Source organism: Mandrillus leucophaeus, unplaced genomic scaffold (genome assembly GCF_000951045.1).
Source record: "Mandrillus leucophaeus isolate KB7577 unplaced genomic scaffold, Mleu.le_1.0 Scaffold2, whole genome shotgun sequence".
Taxonomy (NCBI): domain Eukaryota; kingdom Metazoa; phylum Chordata; class Mammalia; order Primates; family Cercopithecidae; genus Mandrillus; species Mandrillus leucophaeus.
In genome coordinates this window covers 5,880,743-5,906,285 of record NW_012102031.1, presented here as the reverse complement: position 1 = coordinate 5,906,285, position 25,543 = coordinate 5,880,743, and the positions used below count along the sequence as shown (strand labels likewise).

At 57.5% G+C, this 25,543-nt stretch overlaps 1 protein-coding gene across 1 annotated transcript in view; it reads right to left on the bottom strand.

Annotated features, from left to right (window-relative positions):
• Positions 1–25,543, bottom strand: part of ELFN2 (extracellular leucine-rich repeat and fibronectin type III domain containing 2) — a 59,825-nt gene extending 34,282 nt beyond the window's left edge. Inside the window, exons 1-2 of the mRNA XM_011978910.1 lie at positions 25,501–25,543; positions 15,934–16,084 (exon numbers count right to left, since the gene is read on the bottom strand). The gene's annotated coding sequence lies outside the window, so the exon portion shown is untranslated. The remainder of the gene's footprint in view (positions 1–15,933; positions 16,085–25,500) is intronic.

The following is a 25,543-nucleotide window of genomic DNA, read 5'->3' as shown; positions in this document are numbered from 1 at the left end:
GTTTAATTTTGTTTCTCCTCTCCCTGCCCCCAGCCTCCTTGGCGACAAGGGAAAAGCGGCCATCTTCGTCTTCTGTCTTTCCCTGCCTATGGGGTCTGCCCTCGCCTCAATCTGCCCCAGGGAGGCTGAAGGAAGAAGCCCCAGATAAGAAATCAGAAGGCCCAGGAGTGAGCCCTGCTTCCTCCTCCGCAGCTGTGTGACCATGGGCTCCTGACTTAACCTCTCTGTGCTTTAATTGCCTCATCTACAAAGTAGGAACGGTAGCTGCACCCTGCCTGCTTTGGGGTTCCTAGGAGGATCAGAGGAGATAATCCAAGTAAAGTGCTTAGTTGTCTCTGGCACAGAGCAAACCCTCAATAAATGTTAGCCCTTGTTATTATGTAAAGAAGAGTTAAATATCCCCCAGTTAATCCATTTGTAGAGTTTGCCTTCCGGGGCAAGCTGGCAGCTCCAAAGGCAGCCTGTGGTTCGGTTTTGTTGGCAGACTCGGTGTTGACACACATTTGAGTTTTGATGCCATCCAAACTGACCGCTGGAGTTTGCCACAGGCCCCACCACACCCTACACAGACCAGACGTGCACCTTGCAGTGACCCCGCCCTGGTGAGCGTCTGAGTCTCCCACCCCCAGTTCTTGCCTCTCAAAAGCCTTTCCAACTGGTGATCTCATTAGAGGCATCACTGGGCCCAGCTGACAGAAAAGGAAACTGAGGCTCATGAGGGGGGCAGTCACTTGCCCACAGTCCCCAAGGAAGGGGCTGTGGAGCCAAGGCGAGAGTGTAGCCACCAGTCCCAGCCTGTCTTCTCTCCTGAGCCCCTGCGCCACCACGACAGTTTGAGGGAAGCCTCCCCGGCAGCTGAAGGAGCAAATAAATGGCCAGTGACGCAGGTGGCAGGAGAGATGGTGTTCAGCCTCCAGGGGCTCGGTGGCTCCCAGGACCAGGCAGAAGACTGAGCAGAAGCCAGAGCATGCCCGGGGCCTCGTCCCAGCCAACCCAAGGCATGCCAAGCTAGGGTGGCATTGTTGTGTACCGAGCACAGCACTGGGGACTCTGAAGTATAGGAGACGGGGGTTAGAGGGGGCCTGTTTCCTTCAGGTCGTCTCCACATCCTCCGCTTAGGCACACCTCCAAGAATGGCCTGGGCCAGAGACTATGCCCCACTTGCCTACAACTGCCCCCTCCTGCTGGCAGAAAAAGCCACAGCCCCAGCCTATCCCAGTTACTACCAGCTACATCTTCTCCAACAACACCCCAAGCTGAGGCCACTTTCATTCTTCCCTCTGTCACCAGTCTCAAGTGCTCCATGACGTATCACTCCATGATGCTCCACCCCCCCACCCTCAGGCAGGTCCACCTGTCCATCCTAGCAGAACAAAGCTAGGCTCCCAGCACTGCAGGGACTTGCCCAAGGTCCCACCAAGCCCAGAGTGAAACCCAGCTCCTAGACATCCCGACCACCACCTTCCCGATTTAGAAGTCTCCAGGGGCATCCCTAGGGCAGAGGGTGGGGCCAGGCCCCCAAGGGGCGGGGCCATGTGAGGCGGGGCAAGGGGTTGGAGGGTGGGCGTGGGCCGAGAGAAGACTGGATCCTGGTCTGGGTCCCGGTTGCTTTGGCAACAGCACTAATTAATTCTGACTCCATCTGTGCCTTGGCTGGATGGGTGGTTTGGGCTCGCACGTGTTTGTTTTGAAGCAAAGGGAGAGAAGCAAGAGGGCCTGGGAGGCTGCGACCTCAGGGTCTAGCGAGGGGCTGACACTTGCCCCAAATTCATATAGCATGCCCTCACCCCCACCACAGGGAAAGGCAGAAAAGGCAGGCCAGGCACCCAGAGACCACCTGGACCTCCTCTCCCCAACGAGGATCATCATCTCAGCCCAAACGAGGTCTCACACAGACAGCCATCCGCGGTGCCCATCGTGTGTGCACATGTGTACACACACCTGCACACGCCGAGGAGACTACAGGCCCCAGAATGAGAGAGCCTTGGGTTTGGCTGCCAGCTTCGCCTTCTGAGTCTCAGCTTCCCCATCTGCAAAATGGCCAACACCACTCCTTAAAGGGCTCTTGGGAGAAAGAGAGGGACGTCCCCAGTGCAGGGACATCTGAGGGGCCTCATCTGTCCTGGGGTCCAGGAAGGCTTTGCTGAGGGTGATCCTGGCGAGGGAACCATGTACGCGGTACCCAGAAGGTGGCACTTTTGAGGAACTAGAACAAGGTCAGGAGAACTGAGATCAAGATATAGAACGTCAGAAGGAGAGGGAGCCTGAGGCCGAGCCATCGCCTTGCAGATCTCAAGGTTCTGGATCTTGGCCCAAGGGCAGTGGGGAGCCAGCGACATGCTGGGGGGGTGCCACCAATGGAAGGGTTCAGAATGCATCGGAGGGGCGGGAATGGCACCAGCAGCCCGTGAGGAGGCTGCAGTGAGACGGGCCTGGAGGGTGACTTGTGGCAGGCAAAGACAGCAGGGTGGGCACAAGAAGGCAGATATGAGTCAGGTGTGGTTAAGAGAGTCGGGCAGGATGAAGACAGAGACCAAGCGGGGAGCTCAGGGATGCCGCCCAGGGTCTGGGAGGGTGTCTGAGTGAGGGTAGTGCCTGCCCTGGAACAGGGAGCCTCAGAGAATGGGCAAATAGCAGTGCAGGAGGACAGAGGCAGAGCCCGGGTGGGACCAGTTGAGTTTTAGGGGTCAGAGGAACACCCCAAAGGAGTGACCAGTCAGCAGGTGGCCACATGCAATGTCCTACAGCCAGAGGCAGGTGACAGCGGAGGATGGAGACTCAGGCATCCCTCGCACACAGCTGTTAAGATGCTGGCCCGAGAGCAGCGGCTGACACCCGGGCTGGGAGGGTCAGCGCTCAGGGACAGGTGTAGCAGGGAGTGGATGCTGGTGCTCAGGAGCCTGCCACACCCACCTGCATTCAAAGCCCGAACCCGACACCTCACCAGCTATGGGATCCTTGGTAAGTCACTTCACCTCTCTAAGCCTCAACTCCCCCACCTGTAAAATGAGAATAAAAGCAATACCTACCATATAGGTTGTTGTGAGGAGGGTCCAGATCCTTAGCTGAGCCCCAGAGACACAGGAGTTCCAGCTACCTGCTTTTTCAGGGAGGGGGGTCAGGACACTAACCTGTGTTTAGCACTCACTATGTGCCAGGCACCTCACATGTGTAATAGACCACATGGAGTGGCGATCAAGAAGGAAGGGCTGGGCGTCAGGCCCTGGGCTGAATCCTGGGTCCCCTACTTACCAACTGTGGAACCAGAACAAGGCCCCTCACCTCCCTGAACCTCAGCTCTTTTTTTTTCTGAGATGGAGTCTTGCTCTTGCCCAGGCTGGAGTGCAATGGTGTGATCTCGGCTCACTGCAACCTCCGCCTCCCGGGTTCAAGTGATTCTTGTGCCTCAGCTTCCTGAGTAGCTGGGATTATAGGTGCATTCCACCACACCCGGCTAATTTTTGTATTTTTAGTAGAGAGGGTGTTTCACCAAGTTGGCCAGGCTGGTTTCGAACTTCTGACGTCAGGTCATCCACCCGCCTCAGCCTCCCACAGTGCTGAGATTACAGGCATGAGCCACCGTGCCCGGCCACCTCAGCTTCTTAAAATGTAAAATGGGGATAGCGAAGGTATCAACCCCACGGCTCATGGGGTCATTGTAAACATGAAATAAGAAAACATGTCAGGCATGGGCCACCTGCCTGGGACACAGCAAGCACTAAATAATTCATCACTGCTGTCATTATTACACTTATTGTCACTGCTCCTCCCAATGACCCAAGAAGAGGGACGTGCTGATGCTCGAACAACAAACAAGAAAGACAAAAGCCTCAACCTAGCATCCAGGAGCTGGACTGACCACCATGTGTTCACAGGATCCCCTTTCCCGGCCCAAACAGTCCCCTTAGCCTGAGACAGGGCTGCATGAGACTGCCAGGATCTGAACCCTTTCCTGGCCTCTCCGAACTGTGTGATCTTGGACAAGTCATCTCACTTCTCTGAGCCCCACATTCCTCCCTTCAGAAAAAACAGGGGGTCCTAGGCAGGCACAATGGATCACACCTGTCATCTGAGCACCTTGGGAGGCCAAGGGGGGAGGATCACTTCAGCCCAGGAGTTTGAGACTAGCCTGGGCGACATAGCGAGAGCTATGTTGTTTAAAAACTTAGCTGGGCATAGTGAGATGCACTTGTAGCCCCAGCTACTCTGGAGGCTGAGATGGGAGGATCGCTTGAGCCCAGGAGGTTGAGGCTGCAGTGAACCACGATTGCACCACTGCACTCCAGCCTGGGCAACAGAGTGAAACTCAAAAAATAAAATAATAAAACAAATGAAAAATAAAAAGCAAGCATCCCCTATCTGTACCCTTGTCTTGAGGACTGAACGAGGAGATACCTAAAAGGTGTCCAGTCCAGTGATGGCACAGAGCAGGTGCTCAACAAGTGACAGCAGTTATGACCGGTGATTGGATATGAAGACCTGGACACGGGGACGAATGACTGCATATAAGCACTCACAACAGAGTGCCGGGGTGTGGTGCCTGTCAGCTCAGTCACACACCCCAGAGGGCTGCGTGTCTTGGGATTCACCCCCAGGTGGCCCTCCCTGGCACTACTCCATCAGGGAAAGGGCAGAGAGCAAAGGGACCTCCAGACGGTGCCTCCCATCCATGCCACCCCTACTCCCACCATCCCTGCAGCAACCACACAGCCACGCGTGTGCGCCCCAGCCCCGTGACCAACTAGCAGCCCCTCCCCGTCCCCCGCTCTGCATCTGCTCAATTAGGGAAACTGGGGAGCGAGGGAAACAAAGACTTAATTTCTGAGCTAATCAGCCTGCCTCATACTAATTACCATCCTCCCGGGCATTAGGGCAGACTTCCTGGGGGAGGCTGAGAGGGAAGCTGGTCCCTGAGAATGACACGTCCTTCCCCTAAAGCCTGAGAGCCCAGCAATGGGAGGGTGGTGGTGCGGGGGGACCGGGAGGCTTGGGCAGGTGGGATTTCAGGGTGGGATGAAGCAGACGTGGTCAGAAGCAGGAGACAGAGTCCACTGGGCAAAGCAGGGAATGTGCCCGTGGTCACCCGGACAGCCCCACCTTCCCAGGGTTCCCGCCCCATCCTCCGGGCAGCCACGGGCTGGGGGGAGGCCCAGAACAGGTGCCCCAGTAGGCATGCAGCCCATGGCCTTGGCCAAGAGGACAGATGGACAATTTGAGGCTGGATAATTGAGCAATGATCAGAGGGAAGCTTCTGGATCATGGCCTACTGGGTGTGTGCATGTGTGTGTGCTTGTGTGTGTGCGTGTGTGTGTGTTGTATGTGTACATGAGCACACAGAACAAGAGGGCTCGGGACTGGGAGCCAGGAAGCCTTCGTTCAATTCCCTGCTCAAGCTCTGGGAAAGTCCTTGTCCCTCTGAAATTCAGACTGTACCATGAGCAAGCTGGAGGGCACGATTTTCAGAAATCATTTCAGACGTGACCACAAGGCCACTTATTCTTCAAAAAATGCTTATCGAGCACCTACTATCATGCAGCCGGCTCTGTGCTGGCACCACAGACACATTCGTGAACAAGACAGACAAGGTCCCCGGCCTCACGGTGCTTTCACGGTGATGGGGGAGCCAGGGAGTAAACATGAAAATCAAGAAACAAGTGCCTTGGCATTGGCAGATAGAGGGAAATGCTCTGTAGAGAACTGAACCATAGGATGTGTTCAAGCGTCGGGGCCACCGCAGGTAGGGCTCATGGCAGCATTTTTTAGAAAAGGCACCACCCAGCGGCCAGGCGCGGTGGCTCACGCCTGTAATCCCAACACGTTGGGAAGCCGAGGCGGGCGGATCACGAGGTCAGCAGATCGAGACCATCCTGGCTAACACAGTGAAACCCCGTCTTTACTGAAAATACAAAAAATTAGCCGGGCGCGGTGGTGGGCGCCTGTAGTCCCAGCTACTCGGGAGGCTGAGGCAGGAGAATGGTGTGAACCCGGGAGGCGGAGCTTGCAGTGAGCCGAGATCATGCCACTGCACTCCAGCCTGGGGGACAGAGCCAGACTCTGTCTCAAAAAAAAAAGAAAAGAAAAGAAAAGAAAAGGCCCTACCCAGCAATTAAACTTCAGATAATCCCAACTCACAGAGGGCCTCAGAGCAACCCCCTCCCTTCTCTGGACCTCTGTTTCATGCACACAGCACGGGAGCTGGATGAGACGCTGTCCAAGGCTGATTCGGTCCCACAAGCGGGAGTTCTCACGAGTTTCTCCATGCCGAGTGTGTGCATGAGAATGTCTGCGTGATCCCCCAGGGGCTGCGGTCTGGCCCACACATTTACAGAAACACACACAGATGACCACCGTGTCCCCAGTCTTGGGTCCAGCTGCACGATGGATATACCAGGTAGACAGGTATGTGCCTGATAATGAGAGGGGCAGGGCATCACATGCCCCAGGGCCCATCAGTTCCCAATCACGGCCTCTGGGGTCCGCACTCCAGGAGATATACTCAGCTCTGCTGGCACAGGCGTCCCTTGAACTGCCTCCCTCGCACCTGGTCATGGGGCCTTCGCAGCAGCCCCCCATGTGCTGAGCACCTGAGCCTCACTGCATGGAATTCTCACAACAGCCCTGCCAAGGAAGGGCTGTTACCCTGTTTTACAGATGGGGAAACTGAGGCTCCGCTAGGTCAAGTCACTCACTCAGTAAATGATCAGCTAGGCACTCAAATTGGGCCTGATCCTAAACTGCCACCCCTACCATGTGCCAGGACCTTCTTCCTGGACCACTCTCAAGGCTCAAACCAGGGGACCAGCCTGGACCAGCCCTGCCCAATAACCGCCTTCCAGGGATTGCCAAGGGTACCCAACACAGCAAGGCAGTCAGGTTCAGATGGCCAGGTTCAAATCCTGATTCCATCACCGAGTCGCTGTGTGACCGTGGGTAGGATCCTTAACCTCTCTGTTCCTCAGTTTCCCCATCTGTCAAGTAGGGATAGTGATAGTATCTATTTTGCTGGGTTGTCGTGAGGATTTTGCTAAGTTCTATAAAGTTCTTCGAACAGTGCCTGGCACATGGTGTGACTTGAGTGTTGTTGATAAAAGGAAGATATGATTCCCTTTCATTCTGTGAATGGCCTGACCCTTGGCTTCCACAGAAGGTAAGAGACAGATCTGCAATTCGAACACTGGACTCAGGACTCTCTGTCCAGCGCTCTCTCCATACAGCATTAAGGAATCTCTAGCTTGGCCAAGGGAACAAAAACATGCCAGGACTGGCCCAGGCTCAGCCCCCAGCAGGAAAGACAGTCTGTGAGGAAAGCTAAAGGGATGAGAGCCACAGGCCAGGGGCCAGACCCTGCTCCATCGCCTGCACCTCCCTCCTCTGGGCCTTGCACTCGCCTACCCAGCCCCACTCCCAGCTCCGGAAGGCCCCGGCACTCCTGTGGGCACTCAAGGACACTGGGAAGCTCCTGGGCCCTGAAACAGCTCCCTGTAGCCCCAAGGAGCCCAATGCCCAGTGATCCTGGAACACAGCAGGTGGAGAACAGCAGGGAATAGTGTGGTCTCCCGGCACCGCCTTCCAAGTCCCTGGGTAGTCTGTCCCCAGAGACAGCCAGGGGTCCTGGCCCTGGACCCCCACACCCTACCTTTCCCCAGGTCCCACGGAGCCCGCAGGCAGGAATCCCAGCCAGAATGGGCTCCTGCCTCAACTGCTCAGCCAAGAGCGAGAGGAGCCCAGACGTCCACACTCAGCCTTAGAAACAGATCCCCGCAAACCAGCCCACCCATGCCCCAGGACAGCCGGCCGGGTCAGAGGAGCTTGATTCTGAAGTCGGACACTTCAGATCTGAAGTCGGTGAAAGTAGAAAAAGTGCAAACGGCCCAGGCACTCACAACAGGGAAATGTCCTTTCAAGGAAAGCCCATTCCAAGGTGGATTAGGACCCAGGTCCTGCCGCACTCCTGAGGAGGGTGCTCAGGGTGCAGTCAGGGGCCGCAGGAGGCTGCAGGGCCAGCTGCGAGGAGAATCCCTCCTGGGTAAGAACAGATGGTGTACATGTGTTTGTAGGTGCCAGGAAACACGGGCCAGTGACAGCCTCTGGGGAGGAGGCCTTGGGAACAGGCAGTGGCCCGTTCCGTTCTGCTGTGCACGCCGAGAGCATGCGTCAGTTCCCCAGGTATAAGGGGGTTTGTATACTTGCACATTGTTTTACATGTACGTGTCCCAAAACCCAGCAAATGGCAAGCACACAGAGATCACGAGGGTGCACACACACACACACACACACACCTGCCCATGCGCGCCCAGCTTCTGTCCAGCCAGCTCCCTCCCGCGGCCTGAGAGGGAGAGAGGCGGCTGCGGCAAACAGACGGGGCAGGGCCAGAGAGACGGGTGGGTAGACAGAGACGAAGAGACATGGAGTGAGACAGAAACAGAACAAATGAGCTCAGCTCAGGCCCTAGGGTGATCCTGCTCAGAGCAGCCACTTCAGACTGGCCCAGGGGCTGCCGGAAGCCAAAGTGCCCAAGAGGAGAGCAGGCAAGGCTCCACCCTCAGCCTGGCCACTCACTGCGGTGTGGCCCCGAGCCAGCACCTCACCTCTCTGGGCTGCAGCCTGCCCACGAGTGCAGGCAGTGGGTGGGAGACCTGCTGGCTCCGACCCTCCAGCCCTCCGGGGTCCTGGTTCCCTGTCGAGGCCCCACTTCCCTTCTCCCCAGATGGTCCCGAGGACAGTGTCCAGGTCAGCTGCCATCTCAACCCAGCCGGGAAATCACTCCCAAAGCCCCTCCCTCCCCTGCCATCAGCCCCAGCGCCAAATCGGAGAGGGACAAGCTGCGCACTGACCGGAAACCGCAGGCGTGGATACTGCCGTCTTCCTGCCTCATCTCACCTAATCCCCATCACAGCCCTGATCCCATTCTACCACACGAAACCACCGAGGCTCAGAGCACGATCGGGTCAGAGCCCCACGGCCAGCAGGGGATGAATGAATATGAATGAGCTGGGATGGAGCCCACGCGTCCACTTCAAAGCCCATCGGCTCCTTCCACGACATCCTGTTCAGCAGGCAGCAGGAGGGTGCCATAGAGGCAGACACCCCCACATTTCCTGACCTAGCACCCAGACCCGGGACTCCACAGGCCCCAGCCTATCTCCAGCAGCCTCAGAGGTGACTCTAGAATGGCCCCTGAAGCCCTGCCTCCCTGCTCCCACCACCAGGAAAGCCAGAAACAAGCCCAGAACTAGCGTTCCTGAACGCTCACTGCACGCCAGGCATGGCGCCAAGCGCTTCATAGAGTCACCCTTGGGAGGTGGGTACTACTTTCATTCCCATTTGACTGGTGAGGACACTGAGGCACACATAGGTGGGGCAACTTGCCATGGGTAGAATCGGGAACTGACAGCTGGGCCCATGGGCCTGATCACTGTGTCGCCCCATCCAGCAACCTGGGAGTTTTTCCACTCTGACCTGCCACCCCCAAGCCAAGGAGTGTCTAGAGGGGCAGTGAAGGCCTCACCCAGAAGCTCTGCTTCGATCAAGGGCTCTAGAGCCACTGCCATTGGGGCACCCCCGTGCCGACCCCTCTCTGCAGCCCATCTCCTCTCAGGATGATGCTTGGGGTCCCTGGAGAGCCCCCACCTCCATCCTTGAGTCCCAGCCCCGGGTGAGGAGGGGAAGCGGAGAAGGTCTGTGCCCCCAAAGACCTCAAACAGTGTCCTCCGGGACAAGGCCTGTCCTTTGCCTGAGGTCCAGAGAGAATGTGAGACAAGCAAGGCTCACACAGCAAGTGGGAGACAGGAAGGAGCCCGACATCCCTTCATTTCTGCCTCCCAGTTTGGCACGGAGGGCACCCAACCTCCTATGCTGGGCAGGTTGAGCTGCTGTGACCCAGTGTGGAGACAGGGATGGGGCTATGGGTTCTCAGTAGCTTCTAGAACTCCTTAGGCCCTACCACGCAGCCCTCAGCAACCCTGTGGGCCTACTGTGTGCATATACTCTTATCTCCAATCCTATTTCACTCCATCCCCTTCAGGAGCCTGGCAGTATCCCCATTTCACAGATAAGCAAACTGAGACTGGGACCTGTGACCACTCAGGCATGGGATCTAACTCAGGATGCCTCACTTCCCACCACCAAACAGACCTTCCTGCAGCCACTGCCCCAACCCAACCACTCCCAGCCCTCAGGGACAGCCTCTTCCAAAAAACAAGTCTTCCCAGAGCTCCTCGAACCTCCGCTCAGTGGATCATCTCTCCTCCGACATTCAGAAAGCAGACTGAGGCCGGGCGCGGTGGCTCAGACCTGTAATCCCAGCACTTTGGGGGGCCGAGGCAGGTGGATCACTTGAGGTCAGAAGTTCGAGACCAGCCTGGTCAATATGGTGAGACCCGGTCTCTACTAAAAATACAAAAATTTTCTGGGCGTGGTAGCAGGCGCCTGTAATCTCAGCTTTCTCTCCAGCCTAGCCAAACAAGCAAAACTCCGTCTCCAAAAAAAAAGAAAAAAAGAAAGAAAGCAAACTGAGGCCAGCACACCCACAGTGCCTCCACCCTCAGACTGGGACTCCTGGGAATTGAGGCTCTATCTCCCTCAGACAGGGCATTCCCGTTCCCAAAGACTAAGAAGTCCCAGGACTCCCTCCTCCAGCACCTCCATCCACACAGCCAGCCCCCTACCCGACTGCAGGACTCTGCCTGAAGGGGCCAAGCAGGACTCCAGGCCACGCCTCAGCCCCTCCTCTCCCTTCTTCCTGGCGCTCCTCCAGGCCTGGCCAGTACCAGGCAGGCTACCCCCGCACCACCGGGCCCTGTCCATGAATCCCACCTCTGTTGGGCACCACAGACCCCCCTTTCTCCTCCCCAAACAAATGGGGTCTTGAGTAAGGCACCAGGACAACCACGCACAAGGCCAGATCTATTCCCTGGACTGGTGCTGCTGCCAGTGGGGTGGGCAGTCAGGCTCGCGGAGCGGTCTGTCCCTTCCACAGCCCCTCCAGGTCCAGTCTCTGGCACTGGGAGCCCGGCACTCTAAGCTCATCCTGGCAGGGCTGAGACCAGCAGCCCGCCTCCCCAGGTGACCCAGGAGTGGGCCTGGGTCAGGCGCCCCTAACCACGCTCCCCACTTCCTCCTCTCTCCCTTCCCCTGACACAGTGTGGGCGGCAACCTCTGAGCATAGGTCCAAATCTCTGCTCTGCACCCAGGAAGAGAATCTCTCCAGGCCTCTGTTTGGTCGTTTGTAAGTGGGTGTGACACTCCCCATGCTGCAGGGGCTGCTGTGGCCACAGATGGGGTGGGGTACAGGCAGAAATTTCCAGCACAGAAGAGGTGCTCAGTCCAAACCGGTTTTTCTCTCTCCATTCCCTCTTCTGCCCCAGGGGGATAAGAGGTGGGACTGGCAGAAGTGGGGGTGAGAGGGCACAGGCTGGCAAGGTAGAAAATGACCTGTCCCAGGCACTTAAAATGTTGCCTATTCCAAAATCAAACTCTCAAATCCCTCTATAGCCAGCAGTGAAGTCTCCTAAGACTAGGCTGGTTAAGGCTCCCAAGACCCCACAGCCAGCCTGGGCAACACAGTGAGACCCCATCTCTACCGAAAAAAACAAAAAAACAAAATTAGCTTGGCATGGTGGCATGTGCCTGTAGTCCCAGCTACTCAGGAGGCTGAGATGAGCCGATCACTTGGATCCAGGAGATCAAGGCTGCAAGGCTGCAGTGACTGTCTCAAAAAAAAAAAAGATCCCACAGCCCATTAATGGCAACACTGGGGAGGAGGCCTCACAGCCAAGCCCGCAAATCAAAGCTCAAAGCCCACTGCCTCCTAGAAGCCAGCCTAGATATTATCCCCATTTTGCAGACAAGTAAACTGAGGTACACAGTAGTTAAGTCATATGCCTGAGATCACACAGCTAGTGAGCATCTGGATGGATTTCTTTTGACAATTCAGGCTGTTAACAAAAGCTGTTCGTTATGGCACAAGCACTCCCTAACAATCTGTGATTTTGACTCTGCATCCAGAGTCAGGTCCAAGTTCTTTAGCCTGAAACGCAAGGCCTCCCCGCAAGGTGGTATATATACAGCAGCAGAAAATAGCACTAGACCTCGAGTCAAATGCCAGGCCTGCCACTCACATCCTGCTGTGTACCCACAGCAACTTACCAGGCCTCCCTGGCCTCACTGTCCTCTTGTGTAAAATGGGAATAACAAGACTAACCTCCCAGGGTGGCTGGTGGGGTTACCTACCCATGCAGTCCCACAATTTTATTGAACATCTACTATGTGCCAGGCCCCACTCAAGGTACTTGAGATAGAGCAGAGAACAAGACAAAAAAAAAAAAAAAAAAAGCTGCCTTCAGGGCGTTGATACTCAATAGCAGTGGGAGGGCAGAGAGTAAGCAAGCAAATAAAACAGCATCGAGTTGTGTTAAGGGTTTTAAGAAACCAGAGGGAGGAGGCCAAGGGCAAAGAACAGGGTGGTCAGGGAGGACTTCCCTGAGGAGGTGACAGTTAACTAGAACAGGAGACAGCCATGCACTGAGCCAGGGGAGCGGCAGTGAGCACGGAAGGAACAGCAAGGCCAAAGGCCAGTGAATCAAATGAGAGCTAGAGCCTGTGGGGAAATGCCTGGCACATAGTAGATGCTCAATAAACCGCAGCTGTGAGCATTATTACTCTAAACCCCACAAACCCCTTGTTCCTTGCCTTCCTCTTCTGGAAGCCAGGTTGCGATGCAGCTTGAAGTGCATCCTAGGTCTCTTCCACATTCCTTTATTCATTTAAAGTAACTCTGCTTCTATTAATAGTCCTCCCATTTTGCGGGTCAGAAAATTGAGGTTCCCAAGATCCTATAACCTATAAACAACAGCATCAAGACATGAACCTAACTCTAGTGGTCTCAAACCCCATGCTCCTGGCAGCCTTGGGCAGTCTCACCTACAAAGGGCGCTCACTACATTCCCCCTTCCCATCCCAAGACAGCTCAGCCTGTCAGAATATCTCTAGCATGAACCAAGGTCTGAGCCTGCCCTTTGAGGCCCACCAGGACAGCCCTCTCTCCTCTTTCCCAGGTCACCCTGAAATGTTAGCAGCTGCCACCCAGATTATCTCCCAGTGCCAACACTGTGCCTTACTTTGTCCCCTGGCTTTGCTCTGGCAAGGTGAAGTAGGGATTCTTATCATCCCCATTGTACAGGTGAAGAAACTGAGGCCCAGAAAGGTGGAGAAACATGCCCAACGGCAGCTGTCAGGAAAGTGGCAGTGCTGGCATCTGAACGCAGGCCTTTGTCACTTGAAAGACAGTCACCTGTCACTTCCCAGGCCTCTCAAATGGCCTTCTTTGGGCATCACCCTCAGTCCTTTGCCTGGCCTGTCCCCCTGGTGATGCCCAAATGGTAGACAGGACAGGCTTCCCCCGACTCGGTTATTCTCAGGGCACCACCAGTCACATGCCTGGCATGCTGTGGCCTAGGCCAGGGCTGGCTGAGCAGCTCAGAGCACTCAAGTCCCACAAAGGAGACCAGTGGCCAGGGGCTCAGGCAACGCCTGGGGGACAGGGCTCGCCTGATGAAAGTGCACACACAGGCCCTGGGGCAGGCTGGAAAGGAGTACCAGACAGGGAGCCTGCCACACCCGGCTCCATCCTGGCTCAGCCACCGGGACACTATGTGTCTGTCAGGAGGCTCTCTGCCTCTCCGGCCCCGTTCCTGTTACCATGAACTCAGGACCATACTCCCACCACTAAGGGTCATGGGGAAAGGTACAATGCCACAGAACTCTAGTGAGATCTGGCTTCCCCGCGCGCGTCAGGAAATCATTTTAAAACGATTTTTGAAAGTAATGATGGTAGGCCGGGTGCGGTGGCTCACACCTGTAATCCCAGCACTCTGGGAGGCCGAGGCGGGCGGATCACAAGGTCAGGAGATCAAAACCATCCTGGCTAACACTGTGAAACTCCATCTCTACTAAAAATACAAAAAATTAGCCGGGCATGGTGGCACGTGCCTGTAGTCCCAGTTACTCAGGAGGCTGAAGCAGGAGAATCACTTGAACCTGGGAGACGGAGGTTGCAGTGAGCCGAGATCATGCCACTGCACTCCAGCCTGGGCAACACAGCGAGACTCCGTCTCAAAAAACAAAAAACAAAAAAAGGAATAATGATGGTGGTAGTGGTGGTTCCCAGTTACTGAGAGTCTGTTACATACCAGGAGCCACACAAAGGGTATCACATCCAGGAGCCCAAGTAACAGCCACCCTAGGAGGCATGTGCCTCATCTCCATTTCACAGAGGGGGAAACTGAGGCAAGAGGTCCCCCACCGTAAAAACCAGAGCCAGGTTGCAAACCCAGAACTTGCTGTTCTCCTATGCAGCTTCCTGTTGTTAGTATTTGAATGAAATGCTGCTTCAGGAGAACCCCTGGGGACTGGGGGGAGAGAGAGGACTCAACGGGATCAGACAGACAGGCTCAGGGAAGGAGTTAGGCCTGCTGTGTCCGGCACTCAGGGAGGGAGACGCTCCCCAGAATGTGCCTGCTGGGTGACCTTGGGCAAGTCACTTCCCCTGTCTGATTCCTCAAAGGCAGGTACCAATGTGGTCCCCCCAGAGAACGGCACTGGGTCAACAGGTCCTCAGCAAGCATGACGAATGGGGACAAAGTCACTCGGGGGCAAGAAAGGAGCATGTGCCCAGAGGAGAGACTTATGTGACCAGAGGCCCTGGGGAGCGAGAGGGCTCAAGCAGGCAGAGGTGGGAAGATCGTGGCCATAGAAGTGGGAGGGAAGGGCTGGGTGGAGGCGCTCGGAGCAAGCATGTGCTGGGGCAGCAGGGTCTCCAGTCCCTCCACAGGGCAGGCAAGATAAGCACAGACCCGCCCACTGGGCCTCACTCCCCACCCCTCCACCACCAAGAACCCCCACTTCAGCCTGTGACAGCAGCACCAAGTCCCCTGCAGCAGCCCTTCCCCCACCACACCTCCTCCATCCTCTGGGGTGCACCCACCACCCTGCACAAGCCCCCTCCAGGGCACCCATCACTACCCCTTTCCTGGGGACCTCCAACACCTCGACAGCCACAGCCCCTCCACGTGGGGACCACCGCACCTTGGAGACAGCACCTCCCTATCCTTAGCAACCACCAACACTGTGCGCAGCCAGCCAGCCTCCTTCCTCTGTCTCCTCCTCTCTCCACGGAGACCACAATGCCACAGAGGCGGCTCCCTCGCCACGGCAACCACCGTCACTCAGCGCCGCCTGGACAACAGCTCCCTCCACGTGGCCGCCACCAACACAGCCTCAGCGACAGCCCCAGCCTCTCCTCTCCTCTCCAGGGCAGCCACCAGCCCCAGCCAGGACGGAGCAGCTCCTTCTGCCTGCCTGTCTGCCTGCCTGCGGCCTCCTAGTGCCAGACAGCTCTCCCTATGCCTCCAAAATCCAATGACATAGGATCAGGCCCCATATCAATTCCGCTGGCATTTTCCCCTGCTCCCAGCTCACTTCCAGCCCCTCTCTCTACAATGGAAAGACCCCCACCTGAGAGAGACCCCCACCACGTTCTCCCAGGCCTTCCCCTGCAAGCTGGCTGTCCACCCCCAGCAGGTGTACAGATGCCCCCTGCCCTTCTGGGGTGCAGACTAGGCCTGGCTTAGCCTCTCTGCCGGGTGATGGGGCAGGAGCTGGGGTCCCTGAGCCAATAGGGGCTTCCTGCCCACCCTCCCCGGTGGGCCTGTCTTAGCCCCCAACAGGCCTGCCATTCTGGAGGCTGCCTCACAGGCCCTATGGAAGGAAAGCTGGGTGGGAGGGGTGCCCACGGCTGGGGGCAGGGGCTGGGCCCGCAGGAAGGAACACACAGAAGCCTGAGGCTGGGCCACATCACAGGTTTGCAAGGCCGGGTCATGTGAGCTATGCTCACAGACAGCAACACACACACAGGCAAAAGGACCCTGTCCTTACCAGATGTCTGCAGCAGAGGAGGCCCCTCCGGCACTGTCCCCGACCTGGGTCTCAGAAAGGTCCCCCAGGCAGCAGCGGCAGCAGGAGCAATGAGATCTCAGGTCCTGGCCCAGCCCGGGTGGCAGCAGCTCCTCACCCAGGTCCTCTCCTTCTGCAGGGAGGCGAGGGGGAGAGAGGGGAGGGAGGGAAGAGAAGGGGAGGAGAGGGAGGGGGGACAGCAGGAGGGAGGGAGGAGGGAAAAATGCTGAAGTCTTGAAGGGTACACTCACTTCTTTCTTGGGTTTCCCATGGCAACCGAATATACCACAAATGAATATCAGGGTGAGACAGAGAGAGGAGGTAAAGGGAGAGGAAGAATGGAGGGAGATGGAAGAGAGATGGAGAGAGACAGAGATAGAGAGATGGGGGAGACTGGGTGGGGAGAGATGGAGAGATGCAGAGAGAGATGGAGGCAGAGACGTGAAGGCACAGAGATGGAGAGATGGTGCAGGGAGAGGAGAAGAGATGGAGGTAGAGACAGAAGGATGATGAGGCAGGAGGGATGGAGGGCTGAGGCTTCCCATCATAACCCATGGGCTCAGGGGTCAGGGGAGAGGTCAGGGGCCACAGGGGCTCTTCAAGCCGCTGGGCAGAAGGAGCACGCACAGATGAGTGAGTTTTCTGGGAACCAGGGGGCCCCTACTCCCACCCCTCCACCTTGTCCCACACTCCCTACTGGGCTCCACAGCCTGGAGGTGCCTTCCAAGTCACATCCCAGACTCACACCCCACTCACAGCCACGGTCACACACGTCACACCCACGTGTGTATGCACACACACTCTCACACTCCCCTGACACCCAGTGCCCCCACACAGCCTTCGCCTCCTCCATGCCCAACCACTCCACTCTCCTGTTGGTCACTTGGATCATCAACACCGCCCAACCCCATCATCAGCCGGGCCCCAGGGAACAAAGATACCCTCGCCCTCGGCACACCCTCTTCTCTTCAGAACTCTGCCAGGACTGGCACACGCCTTCCCCGATGTGCCCAGCCTGTGCCCAGCCAGGTGTAATGCCTCTGGCCCACCTTCCCGCCATATGGGCTCACACACAGCCTAAGAGCACAGTACCTGGCTGACCTCCACCTGCACAGACAGGCGCTCCCAGACAGATGGGCCTCGGAGGAACCTCGCCTCCATCTGCGCAAACACGTGCACGCAGACACTCAGCCCTTCCCGAGGAGGCCCCTCTCCCGGTCCGGCCCCGCACCCCACCAGCCCAGATGGTACTCTTGGCCCTCCCCCGCAGGCAGGGGCTCACACCTCAGCCCCCTCGGCATTGCCATTCACAAACATAGACCCACCAAGTGCTGGCAGCCAGCGGCGCCCGACGGAAAATAAACACACACTCGGGCCTCCCTTCCCCCACCCCCTACACTGCCTCAACTCCCTCACCCCTACCCAAAGGCAGAGAGAACTAGCAGGGCCGGCTTTCTCCAGGAAAGGCTCCCAGGCCTAGCTGGGAGCACACAATTGACCCTGAGCCCCTCAGCCAGCAGGGATGGGAAAGCACCCCAGAGGCACACGCTATACCCAAACACACACACACACACACACACACACACACACACACCCCAGTCCTCCCGGAGCACACCCAGAGAGAATCCACACAGGACAACTTCCCAGGGCCTCAGAGAAACGCACATCCCAGACCCAGACACCTGCCTGCCTAGAGACCAAGGTTCACTGCACACGGCTGAACCAGAACACAGGGGCGCCCCACACAGACACACTCCCCTACGCGCAGGCCCACGCTGGTGCCAAAATGCATGGGGCCACTGCACAGACGCACGAATCAGGGGCACCATGGACTGCCCCACCCCAGGCTCACCAAACACACCCAGAAAAACGTGCCCAGGGGCACAGGGCCCCCAACATAGACACACGCCAAAACATACATGCCCCAAGCATGCCCACACACAGGGAACCACTCCCGGACACACGTGCCAATGCACATGTGCCAACACACCCCCAGCCAGCCACGCCTGCACGCCACAGCGCTCCCAGGGCAGTTCACGCGGCGCTTCCCCATGCCGTCCACACCCACCTGGCACACACAGCCCCTCACCAGCAACTCTCCGGGTCCCGGCTCCGGTCTCCCCCTGTACCCCTGCCCAGCGCGGCCGGCCCCGCCGCCAGCCCCCACCCCTGCCGACCGCTTTCGGATCCCGGGCACCTAGCAGAGCCCAGAGGCTGCGAAATTGGTTGCGAGCGTCAGGGGTTGCGGATGCAAATTCTAAACACAGGCAAGTAAGGCGGAAAGCCCGGCCGGCCGGGCCAGCCGGGCGCAAGTTCCGGAGGCCGGCGGGGCGGGCCGCGGGGAACGGGGAGCCTCGAAGAGCAGCGGACTGCGGAGGACGGTGCAGGGGTGGCGAGCGCGGCGGGGTCGGGGGGCGGGGTGGCGGTGCGGCCCCGGCGGGGCTGTGAGCGAGCGCTCCCGTCCCCACCACGCCAGGTCCGCGGCAGTTCCCGCCCGCCCCCTCCTCCGGCCAAGCCGCCATCGCGCACCTGCCGCGTACGCCCCCAGGACGGACAAGCCCCGCCGCCCGCCAGACCCAGGTCTGCCTCCGCCAAGTGGACGGACCGTATCGAGCCACCGCTACGCGGCTGTGCGTCGCCTCTTCCAGGACGTCTTCTCTGCTCTCCGCCCTCTTCGCCGCTTCTCTGCCCTCACCTCCACCTCCGCCTCTGGCCTCTGCTCACGTGCACAGCCGCAAGCTCAGCTCCACCAGCGCCCTCTCTCCACAGGAAGGGAGACGGAGGGCTTTCGCCCTGTTCAAGGTGCTGGGACAGGCCCGCTCCAGCCCCACTTCATCCGGACCGCACTTCAGGCTGCTAACGTGCCTAGCTTTAGCAACTGTGCAGCCTCGAACCCGTGACCGCACACTCTGCCTCCAATTCCTCATCTGTGCAACAGGAATGATGCAGAGGGGCGTTCTGAGGATTTAATGAGGGACTCCTTAAACAGGCTTAGAGCAGCAGGCAACGAACACGGAAGATGATTAGCCAGTATTATCAGTCAGTATGGGCCCCTGTCTTGCTGCTGTGGCACCGAAGGTTAGGCACTTCTCTGAGCTCAAGCTCCTCCTCTGGAAAATGAGGATGGCTTTGCTGGCTCCGGAGGATTCTGGGAGGAGTCTCAGAGACCCCGAGGAACATGCAGCTGCCATCCAACCAACAAATGTGAGTGAATTAATCTTCGGGAAAGCATTACAATTGCAGGTTCCTGGGCCCCTCGTCCGCTCTCCCAATCAAAATCTCAGTGGACAGGGCCCAAGAATCTGCATTTTAACGAACACCCAGAGACTCTAATGCTCCCTGACAAAAAAGATATTACTCAATTTCTTGGTGCAGCATGGATGGTCCCGTGTGGTTGATCCTCAAACTACACGTCCAGACTCATTTTCTCAAAATCCACTCTGGGCTTCCCCACCTCCGGGACCCTACTCACACGGTCACTCCATCTGGCACGCCCCCACCCAGGGGCAGGCAAGACCTCTTTCACAATCCTCCAGCCAAAATTAAACAAGATAACAGAGAGTGCCTTACTCGATGCCTGGCACATAGCAGGTGCACAACTGAGGGAATTCTGCAGACCCCAGAGCAGAAGTCGGCACAACCTCTCCAGACCTGCCCGGGAGGCTCACTCCGGACCTGGTCACCAGCCTGCAGCAGCAACCCCCTCTCGGTCAGGTCACAGAGGGACAAGAATCACCTGTCAAGCAAGCCCTACTGTGGGCAGACCCCTTGCGGGACACTTGTCAGAGGTTCCCATGTCTCACCTCTCCTCCAGGGCCCTGAGCTCTGCCAGGCAGGGGCTCCTCTCTGGGGGTTCCTGCCTGAGCCCCGGGGCCCAGCATTTCTCCCTGGGTGAAACATGCTAATAAGGGTGTGTGTGCATACACCGTCTGAATGCAAAATGCAGCGATCCGTCCTTGGTAGCATGTAGATGAAAGGAATTTGTTTAATAAGTATTTTTTGAGGGCCTACCAGTCTCCGCCTGCGCAGAGCTGACATGCAGTGGGAGAAATAGACAGGAAATAGGCAGATGTAGGAAATCCCCTGGGGGAATGAGAAGGGCCAGGAAGGGAGGGAGGCAGGTAGGTTGACCCCACAGCCTCTGTCTCTCCAAGATTCAGGGACAATTGTAGGGGGAGAGGGATAATAGACAGGCCAAGGAGGGAAACTGAGTCAGGCCTGAGTCTTGGGACTAGGCCCACGGCAGGCTGGTCAGGCAGCCCTTGGGATTCAATCCCTACTTCCCCCTGAGAGAGGTGGGGACCAGTGTATACAAACAGTCACGCACACACAGACATGCGAAGATACAGCCTGCCCCTCCTGGCCCCAATGCACACTCCAGCTGTGGGTGGGGGGTGCGGGCTGGCAGCACCCAGGCTCTTCTCATGCGTCCTTAGGCTCCCCCCAGCAGTTCCCATGCACTTTAGAGGGTGAAAAGCAGAGAGCGAAAAGGGTAGGAAGGAAGCAGACACATGTACACACGGTACAGACCCCCTCCAGGAAGCCAAGAATGAATGGAGGGGGCAGATGGGAAGGGGGAGGAAAATAATGGCATCCCGCATGCCAGGGGATGTTATACCCGTGCTCTTCTCTTACCTAACCTTTAGCACGACCTTTAGGACAATCCAGAAGGGTTAAGAATTCGTTTTTTGTTTTTTGGTTGTTTTGTGGTTGTTGTTGTTGTTGTTGTTTTGGCCAGGGACGGTGGCTCACACCTGTAATCCCAGCACTTTGGGAGGCTGAGGAGGGAGGATCACGAGGTCAGGAGTTCGAGACCAGCCTGACCAACATAGTGAAACCTTGTCTCTACTAAAAAAACGAAAATTAGCCGAGTGTGGTGGTGCGTGCCTATAATCCCAGCTACTGGGGAGGTTTTTTTTGAGGCAGAGCCTCACTCTGTCACCCTGGATGGAGTGCAGTGGCACAATCTCAGCTCACTGCAACCTTGGCCTTCTGGGTTCAAGCGATTCTCCTGCCTCAACCTCCTGAGTAGCTGGGATTACAGGCATGCACCATGACGCCCGAATAATTTTTTGTATTTTTAGTAGAGATGGGGTTTCACCGTGTTGGCCAGGCTGGTCTCGAACTCTGACCTCAGGTGATCCTTCTGCTTGGCCTCCCAAAGTGCTAGGATTACAGGTGTGAGCCACCACGCCCAGCCAAGAATTGGGTACTTTTGTCCCCACTTCACATTGAGGAAACTGAGCCTCGGGGACAGGAAGTGACTTGCTCAGGTCACACACCGAGGAGGAAAAGAGGTCAGATTTGGAGCCCTGGAGAAAGCCTGGGCCCCTGCCCTTTCCACAGGCAAGATGGTCAGGAAGTGGGGAGTCCAGGGGGCCACAGCTGAGGCTGCAATAGACTCGGGACCTGAGGAAGATACTGACGCTGCGGCAGCCTCCCCACCATCACCCGGGGGAGCCCTCCAAGCGCTGCTGTTCGAGGCACTGTGGGAGGGCCAGGGAGCGAGGGGCTGCCTTTGGGGGTGTCCCATCACTGTGGGAGAGGGGCGCAGGAGGAATGGGATGGCGGGATTAAGATGCAGGCATCACCCACGAGGCCCCTCCTTTCCTGTCTCTTCTTGCAGCCAAAGCAAAGGGCATCCCCCGCCCCTGCTTCCCTAGGGCAGGGTCACTGGACCCATTTACAGGTAAGCAAAGCAAGGCCCAGAAAGGGCCTTCAGTGAGAGGGGTATGCCAAGATGTAGAGGCCTCCAGGCCCACCTGGCAAAGGAGTTCGGCCGCCAGTGGTGCTGATATGAGAGTCTCCCTTCAGGGTTCCAGTCCTGGTTCCATCGCTGTGTGGCCCTGGACTGGTCTGTAACCTCTCTGTTCTTGTCTTCAAAATGAGGAATAATAATAGCGCCTACCGCAGCTGGCTTTTGTGGGACTAAACGAATGCCGCCCACAAAGAGCTTCAAACTGGGCCTGGCTCTCAGTAGGGGCTCAATAATATTAGCTGATGTCATTATTATTATTATCACTATAATTATTACTATTTCAATCAGCAGCATCGTGCAGCCAGCACCCTTCCTCTGGCACCCCAGGCATAAGCAAGCCTGCCCAGGTGGCTCTTCAGTCCTCAGGGCTTCTCTGGGGCTTTCCTGGGGACTGTCTGCAGAGCTTGGGGGAAGGAGAGGGGCCTTAATTATTCCAACCCCCAGACACCATCTCCAGTAATAATGTCAATGCCTCTGCCCCAGGTGGTAATTGAGCCAAGAGAAGGTTAATTTAATCAGGGATTGGACTGGGACGGCAGGAGGCAGAGGATTGGGTTAACCTTCTAGACTATTAACACAGCTCCTAAACAGGTCTGACTTGCTAAGAAGGCTCAGGCTTCAAGGCAATCCTACTTCTCGGCCATCCACTCCACACAGCACACGTCACAACACAGGGCGGGTGGCGGCACCAAGAGAGAGGAGCTTGGCCCCCAGGCACTGTGGCGGGAGCAAGTGAGGGTAAGCAGCGACGTGTGCCTCCCAGCCCCGCACGCGGTTGTCACACTTTCACAGTCACTCATCACACCCGCAAGGGAAGCTGCCAACGCCCTCTTACCGAGACAGGAAAGGCTGACCCCTGTCACGCACAGCCAGGATGCAGATGTGGCAGGGGTGTCACTGGAATCCAGTTCTGCCGCCAAAAACAGGCATCTTACAAGACCTCAGGGAACACTGAGGAACAGGCATGGAGCCCCCAGTGACCGCCCCAGACGTGCCCCTCTGGAGAAGGCTTGCTGGGTGTGCCCGTTTCTATCACCCTGACTATTTCTGGAGCTTGTGGGTGGAAGAGCAAAAGAGCACTGACCTGCGAGTCAAGAGCAGCCTCTCCTCGAGCCAGAGACCTCTTGGCCTTGGGCTCATCACCTGGCACCCCACCCCCAATTCCTCATAGCTCCATATCTCTCCATGAAATGAAGGTACCCCTTGAGAAGGGACTGGCTAATCAATTGTGTCTCCCTGCAGCCACTGAAGGGGCGGGGTGGGGGGTGGGAATTTACATTAATCAACAGACAGCTTATTCCAGAACTCAGTTTACTCATCTGTCAAATATCCACATAACAGCAGCCAACTCACCCACCTCAAAGGACTGTCGTGGAAATCCAAGGAAAGAAAAGAAAATCCTTTGCAAAGTTAGACTTAAACCAAAACAGGAAAGCAGCTACTCTGGGCTGAGGGGATAGCAGGTGAGAGGACAGAGCTCACGTGGACTGAGTCCCCACCATATGCCAGGCACCAGCACCCGCCCCCCACAAGGCCCATGGTCTCCTTAACCCCCATTCACCTCTCTAACCCCCCACCCCATGTTACAGAGGAGACACTGAGGATCAGAGAGGCGACGTGAATGCTTAAATCACAAAACACAGAAAGTAGCAAAATGGGATTCAAACCAATGGTTTCAGGCTCCCTGGCTATGGCCATTTTCTACTGTCACATGCACCGACACACTCACATACACACTCATTAAAGCACATGCACCCAGAGGTGGTGGGCTGGCTGGGATGAAGAGGAAAACAGGGACTGGGGGGGTCAGATGGGGAGGCTGTAGCACGTCAGGGCAGGTGAGGTGCACTATTCAGGGGGCAGGACTTAAGAAAAAGGGTCCTATGCCCACTCAGGACGCTGGGAAAGGGGGCCTCTTGCGAGGGACCACGCATCCTAAGCCTCCATCCCTCTCCCCTTCCCACCCCTCATACACAGGGGACATAACCACACCCGGCTGCACACACTCCCCTAACATCACACTCACACACTCCGGCTGGGGAGAGCGACCCCCGACAAAACTGTCCGGCTGATGTCACCTGCGGCCTGGAGCTTATGTCACACCTGAGGTTCTCACTGACGTCACATACATACTTTTTCCTGATGTCCCCACAATTAACCCTCTTTCTTCCTGCCTAGGAGTTGATGGCTCAGAGGTACCCACCTCCCCACCCACACAGCTGCAGGGCCCCCGGCTCATCAGGACAGCACCTGCCTGTGCACCCCTCTCACGGGACACACATTTGCACACATGTGAATACCCACATGCTTTGCTGATGGCCCAGACGTGACACGTCCCACAGGTGTCCACGGGCCACGAGAAGAGGGGTGTCAACCGTGCACATACACATACACACACGCACACATTCCCAGTCCCGTCTCGTGATGCAGCTTGCATATTAAAACGCCCCTCAGTAACTGCGCCGGGCAGTCCGTGCCCCACAGCTTCCACCACATTCCTCCAGGTGCTGCCAGCGCCCCCCTCCCTCCAGCTTTCTGCCTCTGACAGCCTGGCCTGCTGACAGCGACAGCCGCAGCCCAAACACACACACACACTCCAGCCCAACACCTGTGTCTCAGCAAGGGACCAAGGCAGTGCCCTCCACCCAAAGCTGCTGGGTGGGAGGAGTCCAGGGGGAAGGGGCATAGCACAGAGCCCTGAGCTGCAGAAAGTGCCGAGTACCACGTTCCTCCTCAGCTGAGTGCACGGTCAGCACCACTGTCCCCTCGTCTCCCTCCTTGGGCACACCTGACACACCACGGCCTGGTGGCCTCTGTTTTGGACACAAGTTCCCCAAATGTGCATGCGAACACACACACACACACACACACACACACACACACACACCAGCTTTCTTCCCTCCAAACGTTGCGAGGAAATCCTGCCTGGCCACTGACAGTGTGCGTGTGTGCGCTTGTGTGTGTACAGACAGAGAGCAGGGTCCACCCCTTGTCCACACACACACGCACACACCACACACACACAGCACGCACAATCCTCCCCACATGCACACGGCGCCCCACCAGCCAACACACCCACCCGCTCCCCCTCCCCTGACAGCTGCTGGAGCCCACACATGCACACACACACACGCTGGCACGAGCACGCGCACACACACACACACACACACACACACAAGGCAATGGCCCCGGCCCTGCCAGAGCTGCAGTCTCTGCGATTTATGCCACCTCCCGGGGCTGCCTCCCTCCTTGTCCCTGGCCAGCGCCTCTGCAAGGGTCCCCACCCCCCAATTCTGGTCTTACCAACCCCACCGCCGTCAAGCCCCACCCTGGCCCCCCTTTCCCTAGAAGACATCCACCCTGTCAACCCCTCTTACCAGCTAGAGGATGGATGCCTTGACCCGACAGCACCCCGTGAAAGAGGGGGATTAGGGCCCCGATTCGAAAAGATGAGGGCAGAGAGGTGCAATGTGGCACCGGCTGGCACAGCATCCACCATCGAGCCTCTGCACCACCCCCAGAAACGCTCTCCTCACCGACCGTCCGCGGTGTCCTCCCACCGCCTCCGCCCACCGCCACCACCACCTCCCTCGCGCAGGGTGGTCCCCCGGGGGTCTCACGGGGATCCCCAGACCCAGGAGACACTGGAGGTGGCTCTTCCCGTCTCATCCCCCCTTCCGTGCCCCTCTCCAAGCCCCACCCCCACTGACGGAGGGGGTACCCTCCGGCTCCAGCCCTGACTCCCACCGTCTCCCCGGTCGCGGCGCTCGGATCCGGAGGAATTCACTTACCCCAGCCCCAGCCGGGATCCGGGCCAAGCACCGCCTCCGGGAA